General features: G+C 40.8%; 1 protein-coding gene across 17 annotated transcripts in view; it reads right to left on the bottom strand.

Moving 5' to 3' along the window:
• C7H2orf88 (chromosome 7 C2orf88 homolog) overlaps nucleotides 1–13,052 on the bottom strand; it is a 312,337-nt gene that overhangs the window by 43,041 nt on the left and 256,244 nt on the right. The window contains exon 1 of one of the 17 annotated variants that reach the window (XM_059928367.1): nucleotides 7,683–7,881. The exons of the other annotated variants lie outside the window; for them this stretch is intronic. The gene's annotated coding sequence lies outside the window, so the exon portion shown is untranslated. Of the gene's footprint in view, nucleotides 1–7,682; nucleotides 7,882–13,052 lie in introns of those variants that run through there. 17 annotated transcript variants of the gene reach the window in all.

Genomic DNA, 13,052 nt, shown 5'->3' with positions numbered 1-13,052 from the left:
GTTGTAAATAACCTAAATGTCCAACAATAAGAGGTTTGTTATCATATGTCTGTATCCTGGAATATTATGGAACTATTAATAACTACAGCAGATAGTCTCTAAAATGGCCTTCAACAATCCCTGCCTGCTGGAATTCCCATGCCTTGTTTAATCCCCTCCCCTTAAATATAGGACTAATGACTCACTTCTACCAAGAATATAGCAAATGCCATGGGATGTCACTTCCAAGATTGGGTTTCAAAGAAACCATGACTTCTGTCTTGCACTCAGTCTCTCACTCTGATGGAAGCCAACTGCTGTGTTGTGAGCAGCCCTACAGAGAGGCCCATAAAGCAAGAAACTGAAGGAAATCTCTCTACGGCAGTGTGCAAGGAAGGGATTGTCCCCCAGTTAAGCCTTCAGATAAAGACTACAGCCCCAAGTGACAATATGATTGTGAAAGACTGAAGCAGAGGTACTCAGCTAAGCCGTACCCAGATTCCTGATCCACAGGAACTGTGAAATAACTATATGTTTGTTATTTTAAGTAATTAAGTTTTAGGGTAGTTCATGATACAAAAATAAATAATAACTTTAAAAAATATTTAGTAACATGAGGAAATGTTCACATGTTAACTTTTAAAATTACTGGTCAAATGGTTTATTTATCCAGAGCAAAACAATTTAAAAACTCAGCCTGTTAATAACAAAAATATTGTTTAAAAACAGACTGTGTACTATTTGTTATTCGAACTAATAATTTCCTACAACATTTCCATTCATTGAAAATATTTTCAAGACTGTTATAAGCCTGCCTTGTAATACCATATAATTTTAAGTGTAATTATCATTAGCTAAAGAAATGACACCAAACATTGATGATATTACAATCTGCCTCCTAAAATATAGTAGAAAAGTTTACAAAGATTAGATTCTTCCAAGTCTTCAGAATTTATAGTTAATTTTTAAAAGCATAAGACTATAATATACATGTATGATTCCAATTTTTAAAATATATATGGTTTAAAAAGAATAGAAAACAGGAAAACATCAACAGTGTTTCTCTTTGGATGGTGGGATTATAGGTAATTTAAATTTTTCTTTATGCTCTTCGCTGTTTCCCAATTTTTTTCAAATGCATATATTATTTTTTATCATCAGAAATATCTTTTACAAAAAAGTCAAACTAATAATTTGATATAATACATTTTACTGCTTCAAACCAAGATTTAATGCTAATAAGAGACTCAACCATTTTGCGAAGAGACAGAATAGCACTGGACCCATAACAAGATCTAGGCGATAGCACTCAATTAGCAAGTCAATAAAACTATAGTATTTCTAATTCTTTTTTTTAAAGAAGAAGGCTTCATGCTGAGTCATATGAGAGTTAAATTAATGCAGGATTCAGAAGCAAGAACAAGTTTGTGAGGGGATATGATAGATGTGCTCCATAGCACTGGTTCCTGAAGGTCAGTGTTTACAAATAAATTAGAATATTAAAAAGCTGAGCAACTCCTGTATCTCCCATAAACTCAATATTTATCATCTGTGATCTACCTAAACATGCTTGAACCTTACATTCTAGTGCATATCAACTTTGGGGGGCCCTGTTTTTCTATATACAGTATAAAGTATGCTTTTTATTAAAGCTATATGTACGGGAAGAAGAGAAAAGTTGTTTCAGATTTTAGGATTTGGTAAACAAAATTATTTTTTGTCAAGCCATTTCTCATTTCTCTGAGGGCAGACAGGTCATTCATCCAAGATCCTGATGAGGTTCTTTTAAAAAATGACACCTTGATATTACAAAATACCAAACTCAAAAGGCTCCACTAAACAAAGTGACTTTATACTCAAAATCAATGCATAAAATCTTTTTCTCATAGAGTTTTCTTTGAACTTCACTGGGCTTAAGGAGAGAAATTTATCATGCAAAGCAAACTTGTGTCATTTCGAGCTCAGAAAAGTCAGAAAAACCAACAGATTCTACCCAGAGTTCTTCACATAACTTTTGTCTAAAAAAGGGTAGAGGAATTTAATTAGCTATGTGACCACAGGACTTTTTCTTTGCTTCTTTGAGACTCTGCTTTCTCATCTCTAAACTGAGGGTAATAATGCCTGCCCCAAATTCCTCGTGAATAGTGATAAAGGAAAAACATAAAGCACCATAGAAATGCAGCAGCTATTCTGCTACTATTATTACTAAACTGATAATGAGGTAAGAGGAAGGAAGAAAACACTGAAAAGGAAGGAAAAGATGACATTTGAGTAGATTATTTTGGGTAATTCACACTCCCTGGTTCTGAACAGTTCTTCCAATCCCCTCCACAAAAGTCCACCCACAAGAAACACATCAGACACCCCAATCTCAAAACTTCCCTTAAAGGTGGAAGCCATATACTCCAAAACAATCCTAAAAAATGTAGATCCTTGTGGAATTACATTTCAGTATGAATGCAGATCCCATTCCACTGGAATGGATGATGTATCTGTCAGTCTCTCTCACAAGCCCATGAATTCACGGAGGGTAGACACTTTGCCTCACTCGAAGCCTGAACTTTAATAAGTAGTTTCTAACTCGAGGTTGGTCCAAAATACCTAAATCTTGGTCATTTTAATTGATCAAACAATCTTAACTGACATTTTTCTGAGCCACTAAATTTTATTTATCTCAATCGTCATTAAGGAATTTGAGAGGGATCAGAGTTTGTCACGACAATGCATAAGGCTTGTTTTGAGCCAAAGGCAATTAGCTCTCTGCCCTCCACCTTTTTTGTCCAAAAGCAGGGCATAAATTTCCCTTTGTAAATGTGTCTCCGTCTCCTATACCAAGAAGAGAACCACTCTGGAGACAATTCTTATCTGCAAAACAAACAACCCTTATTTATCATACATTTCCTAGCCACCCTCTCAGAACTCACTGTCATGCCAGAAGCCCAACCGCCTTTCCTTAGTCTAGCCCCTTTCCACACTGTATCACCCTTTGTTAAGATGATACAGAAGTCCGCAATTCTAACCATTTCCTTGAATCACATTTCTTTGTGAACTCCTATGCATACCTAGGTAATTAATTTTTTTCTCCTGTTAATCTATTATCAATTTGATTTTCAGGCCCAGCCAATGACCCTAAGAGAGGAGAGGAAGATGATTTTTTTCCTTCCCTACATATTCAAGATTAGTTAGTCTTTACATTATGTAGTGGAACCACCTCAAATATTTTAGAACAAGTAGGAGGCATAAATATTAAAAGTGTTAAGTGCTATGCACCAAATTAAATTCCAGGCAGTAGTACACGTAATTTTGAATGCTTAAAAGAACCATTAGTCTTATAATGGAGACATGGGAAAACATGGTATCCAAACCCACTTGGACTCTGGGTCAAAGGACCAAGAATTTTGAAAGTTTTGCTATTTAAATTTTGATAATTTTTTCATGATACATATACCACACTCCTAAGGAGTCATTATAGAGTTCCTACTCTCTGTAGCTGATGGTATAATATTTCAGGGTGGGGAGTGGAGGTAAGGTGGGGCAGAGGTACATTTAATTTAAACAAAAAAGAGAGATATATATATATACATATTGCTGATTCACTTTGCTGTACAGTAGAAACACAACATTGTAAAGCAACTATACTCCAATAAAAATTTTTAAAAATTAAAAAATAAAAAAAAAGTAAATAAGAAACCGCCCCCCAAATTTTTTTTAAAAAAGCCTTTTTACCTATTGGATATAATTTCTCACTAATCCAAGGAAACTTCTTCCCCCCTCAAGCTATTATCCTTACCACACACACCCATGCTCATTTTCTCCTTCTGGCCTTCCCTTAAGTTGAAAAACACCACCTGCCCCGTATCTCCACCCGGCACCCTTTCCCCTCTTCCCTGCGTAAACCAAATCTGTGCCATCTTCAAGGCTAGGGGAATCCCCGTCTCCTTCAGGCAGACTTTCTGGAATTCCTCAAACCTTTATCCAGAATTCTTCTTGAATTCCTGTCCAGCCTATTTAATTTATAAGTGCTGCCCCCCCCCCAAATGAGATTAAAGATTCCTCAAGGGCAGTAGCCATTTCTCCTTTTGCTATTTTGCACAGAACAGTTCTCCACATAGAGGCACTTAATGGATGCTAATTAAAGTCTGTCTATTTATCAAATATCCATGTGCTTCAAAGTGTGTTAGATGCTGGGGATAAAACAGTGAACTATACGTAGTTCTACCTCTTTCAGGGCACTTAAAACAAGCAAAAGCCACAAACTCCCAGTAGTGTTAGGGCCAGTGTTTCATTTGGCCAGTGTAATGTTCCAACTGCTCTGAATTAGAATAGTTCTAAGCTGGGCATTCACTCTCCAGTTCACAGGACTCTGTACACTCCCTTGTGTCTGGCACCCATACAGCTTCACTAATTTATGTTATCTTCAGCCCCTTGTGAAACATCCTTTATTTCACAACTCTTAATTTATAAGGAATAAATTAATTCTTAAAGTACAGACTCTTCCTATATCAGATACTGACTAGTTATTTATTACTCCCCAAACTTTCAACATGGGAATGCCATTCTATTCATATCACTCTTACTATGGAAAACAGGCTCCAGTTAAAAAATAAAATTCCAAATCCAAGGCAGATGGTATATTAATTAATTAGAGAAAGAAAACAGAACTGCTCAGCAACTGTTTTGCTTTCTTAAAAGCAAATGATCTTTAAGCTGGAAAGGACAGAAGAAACCTCATTAAGAGAGAACCAAGGTACAAGCAGAAGAAGTCACTTTAAAAGAATTCACGTCTTCAAAATCTGGTGAATTATATTCCAGGGAGAATCGGCAGATGTAAGCACAGAAATATTCTGACAACCTCAGAAAAACATGGAGAAGGAGGGAAGTCTCAAGAGGCTAGAGACTCAAATACACTTTTTCCCCCTAATTTTTAAAAAATTCAAAACTGAAGGAAAAAAAATATAATTCCTAGGCATTACAAACCAGTTAATTTGATACCAATCTCTGGCAAAATTCAAGATTTAATCAGAAAACGGGGAATATTTAGGGGGAAAAATACTGGGGATTTCAAGGCACTAGGAGTTTACTAAGAATCAGTAATTTTTAAACTAACATCATTTACTTTTGTGGTAGACCAGAGAATATTCAAGATCTTTAATTTAAGCAAAGCATTTGATTAAAATTATTCCCATAATGTCCTTATGAAGAAGACTGACCTATGGGCTAGAATAGTTTAATCTGAAGGACAGTGCTAGCTGAGTTCAGCTGATTAATTAATTTGTCTCAGCAATATCTACTGAGGGCCAAATAGATTCCCAACCAGTACTGTACTTGGCACTTTCAGTACATTACTTTGAACTCTAACAATTACCTGAAAGGCAGACGTTCCTAACCTCATTTTATTGATATGGAAAAGAAGTTTCTCAAGGTCACAAAGCTAGTAGTCAGGCTCCAAAAGTCCAGGACTTTCTATGTGCCACGGGCTTCTAGATGTGCCATCATGGCAAAAAGACCTGTCCCATGTATTATCAATGACTCGAATGTCTGGTGAACAAACTCACCACATGTGCAGGTGACACAAAATCAGTAGGCAGAGTTAACATGATGAATGCCACAATCAAGGTTAAAACACATCTAACAAACTGCAAACTGGAGAGAGGCTTAAAGTAATAGAAGACAGGGAAAAAAATGTTCATATTCAAGAAATTTTTAACTGCATAATTAAAGAATGAATAAAGCCTACCTTGACAGCAAAGTGTGTGTGGGGTGGTGGTGGTGAGTTTTTTAGTCAACTTTGGTGTATTTACTACAAAAGCCAATTAAAAATTAGATGATTTTCGATAGCTAGTGGGAAGCAGCCACGTAGCACAGGGAGATCAGCTCTGTGCTTTGTGACCACCTAGAGGGGTGGGATAGAGAGGGTGGGAGGGAGACGCAAGAGGGAGGGGATATGGGGATATATGTATACATATAGCTGATTCACTTTGTTATAAAGCAGAAACTAACACAACATTGTACAGCAATTATACTCCAATAAAGATGTTAAAATAAATTAATTAAACCAAAAAAAAGTAAGAACATCAAAAAAAAAATCACATGATTTTGTTTGAAGATAGGAACTCATTGCACTCTGCACTGTTCAGACTAGTCTGAATTAATGCATTCAATTTTGGGCTAAGGATCTTTAGCACAGAGAAAGGTCTTAGGTAAGGAAGGACACATTAAAGTGAATATTACTTGGTGAAGATAACTAACATTTACTGACTTCTGGGCAATTATGCTAAGTATTATGAACATTATCTCATTTGATTCTCACAACAACCCTACAGGTAGATAGAGTATATTATTATTCCCATTTTTACAGATGAGGAAGCCAAAGCTCAGGGATCTGAAAGGCTGTCAAGTAAAGGAAACGGAAGTCTTACTCTGTACCACCTAGACTTTTCATTTCTTAACAGTTTTTTGGTCATAGACTCTTTCAGATGGATGAAAGTTTTAGATCTTCTCTGCTGAAAAGTTCTACACATAATTTCACAAGTTGGAGGGCTACTGGCAAAAGTAGGATTAATGAGAAACAGGTCCAAGGAAGCAGTTGTCAGTTCAGTGTAAACAAGGCCTTGCTAACAATAACAGAAAGGAGGGATACCTCACGATGCAGTGAGCTCCCTGTCACTGAAGTGCTCCCTCAAAGTGTGGCTGGTCTGTCGGGAGTGCAACAGAGGGAATGTTAAAATGGATTGGAGGTTGGTCTGTGATTTTAAAGTACCCTTTTGTTATAAGACTGTGGGCCTCGTAAGTAATTTTCGTTTGATGGCAAAACAAAGAAGTTAAAAACTGAAGTTACTGTTTTAACAGACCATTCTGCTGAAGACATTAGGCAGAATACCTAAATGTTAATGTTATTTCCCATCTATATACATGGTACCTGTATCAGATACTTGAAAACAGCCTCGTCCAAAAATTAAAGGTATATTCAACTGTTGATCTTGATGTGATTTATACTTTGTCATAATCAAAGTAGACTCCTTATTCCTCTGAATTCTTAACTAAAATGTTCCCTAAGATAAATACCATAAATACCAGATCCTAAAACGATGGGGTCTTTGATGAGAACGTTTACTAGTTTATAATTTTTGCTAACCTATTTCCATAAAGGATGGGGAGGGGGCAGACGGGAAACATAAGAGAAACAAACTCCGATTGTTCTGCTCTGCTTCTCAGATCCCTTCGCTAACAGCTGAAGGATCTTACCGTCAGCTCTGCTTTATTTCCCATGTGCATCATAATTCACCTCGAGATTCAGGCTCCCAACGCTCAAAAAAGGAGCTCACATTTTGCTCCTGACATGCCTTTCAGAGCACAAGCTTGACAGCTTGGCATACAAATTAAGTGTTCATAGGCAAATCTTTTACCTGAAAATCTTTACTCTTCAGGCAGGAAGGATCGAGTGGAAGATGAAACTGCAACTCATAAAGCGAAACCTTGAATTTGAGGGCTCAGAACAAGGTGGAAGGAGCGGAGGCTAAGTTCTTTAATTAGGAGCCGGAGGCACGAGGCTGTAGCCGAGAGGCAGCTGGCCGAGAAAGGTATGGTTTAATCAAAGCCTCCTGTAACTCAGGTTTCTGCCACTGAAAATCAAAAAAGGCAAAACTGACGAGCAGAGACCTACGGACACACACGGGTCGCCCACCTCCCAGGTGTTCACTTACTCGACACGTCGGCGGGCAGCTGCGCGCCCCTCGGGCGTCTGGACGGCGGCGGGGACCGAGCAGGCATCCGGCGCTCCTGCAGCTCCCGGGCCGGCGCTGCCCCGCGGTGGGTCGGCGTCTGGGCGGGCGGCGAGCTGAGGCCCGGGACAAAGCGGAGTGCGGTCCGGCTGCAAGGGCAGCGGCGCCGCCTTCTCGCCAGCGGCCGGCTCAGTCAAGTGGCAGCATTTGGAGGACGGGGTGTCCTTCGGCCGCGCTCCGGGCTCCTCCTCCCGCCGCCACGCCCGCCGCGCGCTCCTGGCGGGTTCGCGCCCCGCACCCGGCCGACCGGCGCCGCAGGTGGCGGCCGAGAGCGCTCGGCTCCAGGGCGCGCCCTCCGCGGGCCGCACTCGAGTAACGGGCGGCGGGGGCAGCCACGGTCACGTCCGCAAGCGCCGGTCCCGGGCAGGGGCGGAGCTGGCCCGTGAAGCTGCTGGGTCCGGCCACCGCCCTCACGCCCACCCTAAATATACTACCCAGACTGCGGTCACTCCCCAGCCCGGCAGGAATTAGACCCCCGAATTTCGAAGAAAACATAAGCGAGCAAGTCACTTCACTTCCCTGGCCCCTGACGGAGCCCCCTGGGCTGCTAACCGTCCTGGGCTCTGCCCAGGTGAGAGGAGGGGCTGGTGTCTGGGCGGGGGCCTGCCCTGGGGAGAACCGGTGCTCGTGGCCCCCGCGCGGAGCCCATGTGCAGGTGAACTCGCGGCAGCCTCACCGAGGCCTTCCCATCTAGGGGTTCCGGCGTCCGGGTCCAGGCTTAGCAGCCAAACCCGCTTTGACCTCAAACTCCACGCGGTTCAGGCGTAGGTCAGGGGCTCTGCCCTTCCTAACTAGCTTGCACCTTGAGTATGCAGAGCAAAAGCGCTTGATGTAATTTTAAAAGGACACATTCATTTGGTACTTCTCTATCCAGAAATACTGAAGGACATTTTCCAAGCATGTTTCTCCTTAAAACACCACTAACAAAACATCCTTTTCTCGCTTTTTTTTGGCACTGAAGTCTCTATCTCAAAACATGGCCATTATTCAGTTGCGTTTCCTTTTGCATTCCATGTGATGCCTGTATCTTTCCAGCATGATTCCTAGCAATAGTAAAAGCCCCAAGAGAACTACAAAAAAACCATTATTTTAGTTGTGTTCTATGGATTAGTCATGCAAAATTCACGCTTGAAGAGACCTTGGTGATAACTTCAGCTGACTCCTTTACATTACAAGTGAGGACACTGAAGCCCAGAGTCCAGTGGCAACACTAAATGCGAAAAAGACAGACTGGAACCTACACAGCTCACAGTCTGTAGACTAACATGAGGGTTAGCTCTCTAAAGGTATAACATAGTAAAGAATATGCCTAGATTGCAGAGGGATTGAGAAGCATAAATTATACAAAATCTAGTTCAGATATTTTTAGACTTTAAATGAACCAAACATTCCTATTTATTACTATGCTTAAATTAACTAAGGCAACTTTTATGTACAGACAGTAGCTCAGAAATGTCATTTTGCTTCATGATAATATTAATGGATTGGAGTAGGCACATTCTGACAATCATAGAATGTGAATATACTTATATGAACTGTTTTGTCTGATCAGTATCAATTTCTAATGTACTATACATTAGACTATATTAGTTGACTATACTAAGATAAACAAGTATTTAGTTCTATATATTTCAGGCATATCATGCTAAATAATTATGATCAAATGCAAGGTTCCACCGTTAGGCCTAGTTCTTCACTGAAGGCATCACTGCTTTCCCTCTCCCTTCGCACTTTAAGCTTTTACCAACCTAGTACTGCAGTGACCCGTAAGAGACCTCTGGGTTCCACACTGAGACATCAGTGTCAGTCTATGATGAGCTCAAGGTGAGAAAAGAGAAACTTAAAAATTTGTACTTTTACTTCCCAGTTACCAGAGCAGTAAAGGGCGAAGAACGAGTCTCTGGCGTCCACCAGAAAAGAAAGAACTTGTGAACACGTACATTCCTGTGTCTCACACAGTTCAGAGATACGCTGTTATCATCTTTACCAAGTATTAGTTCCCCGCGTCGGCCAGACTCAGGCCAGGCCCTCCCTCCACCACCCCGGGTCTGGCCAAGACAGAGAAAAACCCAGGAGCAGCCCTCTCCTCTCTCTGCGGGTCTTCCCGGGCCGGTCCCTCACTAGGACCCCGGGTCTGGGGCGGTGCTCACAGGCTGCGCCGCAAAAGGCAAGGCTTCGCTGGGGCTCCTGGGCGGCCGGGTGGGCTTACCAGGCACTTCGGATGAACTTGGCCACAGAAGATGCTTCTCCAAGCTCCTCCGAGAGACGGCCTGCTTCCAGCCTTAGGACATCAAAAGGTGACCGGGGCCTTGGCCTCTCCTCAGGACTCTAGGCCGTGCTTCCGGTCAAGATGGTACCGCCTGTTAAGCCCCGAGGGAAGATGCCGCGGGGAGACGTGGCGCCCTCTGCTGCCGGAGCCCAAAAATCCTGGCTTTCCTCTCAGGCACCCAGCCAGGAGCTGGGAGTCAGGGCCCCATCATTTCTGCCCTCCTATTACCCTCTCACCCTGGCTGCAGCAAGAGCGGAGGAGGTGGGTACACAGAGCTCCTCAAGCCGATGGTGGCAGAGACCGACTGTAGGGTTTTGAAAGTGTGCAGAATACAACTTTTAAAAAGCTGGAGAGCAAAGTGAGAGAGAGGAGGAAGGACCCTGAAGAGGGCCTAACTCGAACGTGGTTAAGGTGAGGGTGCCTGCGCGATAGCAGTGTTTAATGTATTTTCTTTTTACCAGAAGAGCATGGAAAATAAAAATAATAAAACCAGTTATGAGAAAATACTAGAATTTGAACACAAGTGATCTGACACCACAGCCCATGCTGTTGACAGGGAAGAGGTATATTGAGCTGGATTGAGGACTGCATGCCAACAGTAAACTTGCAATTAATAGGATTAAATCCAGGCGTCCCCTGCCCCATACACTTTCCCTCCTAAAGAAATCCCATTTCCACTCCCAGTGCCCTAAAACTTCCACTTCCACTCCAGACAGGTCAGAGAGAGGTAGGTAGCTGACCCCCTCCACTGGTTTTTCTACTTAAACACTGAGAACCTCAAACTTCCACTTCTGCTTCAGGAGGACCAGTCAAAGCATACACCTCCGGGAGAAGCATCGAGGGCATGCCAGCCAGGTGGAGGGAACCTCCTCTTGAAAAGAACTCTAAGTAGTGAAATGATGAGACTCCGTCAGAAGGGATCTGGGCCCTGGGACTCACCTCTCTGCCACTAAGGCTCTTCCTAGCATATCAGTCAAATGCCATCTGTTTTCTGATAGTGAAGTGATGAGGACAGGATAGGTGGATGGAAGAATCTGGGAGTGTTCACACAGAGGCAAGAGCATGCATGTATGTAAGAGAGTTATGAAAGTCACAGAAAAATTTATAAAGAATAGAAAAACGACTGAGGAGATAGAAAAAATATATCATTATGATATACCATTATGGGGCATGAACCCTGATAGAATAGCACATGGGTATGCTCTATGAGAAAACTCATTTTAACATTTTGACTTTCATAATGATAAAGTTCTGTTACGATAAAGAAATTAATAATTTTGTTTTCCACATATAAAATTTGAAATTCTACCTCCTTTTTTCTCATAGTCTACTACTATTAGTGACAGTTTTAGGTGGTTGTGAGTGGAAATGGGATTTCTTTCCAAGGGGAAGCGTATGGGGTGGTTTGATTTAATTCTACTAATTGCAACTTTACTATTTGGCAATCCAGCTCAATATTTCTCTCCTGTCTACTATAGGAAAACAAAACAAAACAAAACACTTTTAGTGTTTACTGGGAAGGAGAGCTATTTCCTACATATATTTTTCACTGATCCAGATTTTATGTGCTATTTTTTATATGTGCAGGCTAAAATGGTTTCTCCAAAACAGTGAACTTATCTTGTATGTGCTAAGACTTTATCTAGATTACGCCGAGAGACCCAGATATCTCCTCTGAGTAGGTGACAAACACGTTTTCATGTCACACCCTAGACTAGGGTTTTAGGATGCAAAGCGTTAAAAATTCAGCAGCAGAAATGGCATATTGATTCTTTAACACTTTCTGTAGCCCAAGATATATCAACATGTTTCTTGATGAAGAACTAGCTGTAGATACGAAAATGGTGTCATCCTGGACCTTTTCCTGCACCCTCTGTACTACTCACAGTTGTTTCTATGCCAGAGCAGCCTTCACAATCTTGCTGTAAACCTTAATCACACTGTTGTGAAAGACCTCTGTTTGTTTAACATTTGCCCAGAATCAAGGAACAAATCATCAGATTACCCGACCAGCCAAACAGGTAAAAATGTAAACCTATGAGAGTTTCCTATTTTGATACTTTAATATATATCATGATATGTTTGAAAGTTCATATGCCCAAAATAAACGTTCACAGCTGTACTACAGGCCATTCTAACCTTACTCGTTACATCACTGAAATGAGAAATGATTAACATTATCTTCCTCGTATGGAAGACAGTCAAATCACCCCCTTGCACCTTCTCTTTCCTTGAGGGAAAGAAGTGTATTTAACTTTTTCTCATAAGATTTCCTTTACTCACATTTGCTAGGCTTTTCTAGACCTAATCTGGTTCTCCAAATGCAATTATATGTCTGGCAACCCAAATTAAGGGAACATTCCAAATAAGAGTTTAACAATGCCGAGCATTAGAGTATTACAGAACGATATTTCCCTACCTTGTATTGTATAATCCAATTCTGTTCATTATATTAACAACTATTTAGGTTGACAACCATGCCATAAGTCTATTTCTTTTTCTCACTTGTCTTGTTTTTCCTTAAGGTTTTTCTGCGTTCTGAGTTTTGGCCTTTAAGTTTACTGATGTGCATTTGTCAGTAAATAAGCTTCCGAGTAACCTATACAAGATCTGTCTGAAGATCTTTACACTAAACTTAATTAAATGCATTTTGGAGTCTTTAAATCACCATCAACATTCTCTATACATCTCATGTAAAAGTAGATTTAACAGTCCCCAAAGAGGTAGAAATGTGTTGGAAATAAATGAGCACCTTATTTTTTTTATTGTTGTTGTTTTTATGGTTATCTATATTTGTTTTCCCCTCTAGATTCTGAGTATCATGAGGACAGGAACCATGTACTTTATGTATGTTATGTGCTACTTATTTCTAGAACCTGGCATATGGAAGGCATTAAATCTTGTTGAATTGAATGTTATTTCTCTGCTTTGGTGCTTTCTATAATTTCATCCCATTTCAAACAGAGAAAACATTACTGCTTAGACCCATGAATCCAAGCTTCTGTAAGTCTTCTTTACCTACC

The sequence above is a fragment of the Balaenoptera ricei genome, chromosome 7 (genome assembly GCF_028023285.1).
Source record: "Balaenoptera ricei isolate mBalRic1 chromosome 7, mBalRic1.hap2, whole genome shotgun sequence".
NCBI classification, from domain to species: Eukaryota; Metazoa; Chordata; class Mammalia; order Artiodactyla; family Balaenopteridae; genus Balaenoptera; species Balaenoptera ricei.
Note: the sequence above shows the minus strand (reverse complement) of the source record. Positions and strands in the feature narration are given on the sequence as shown.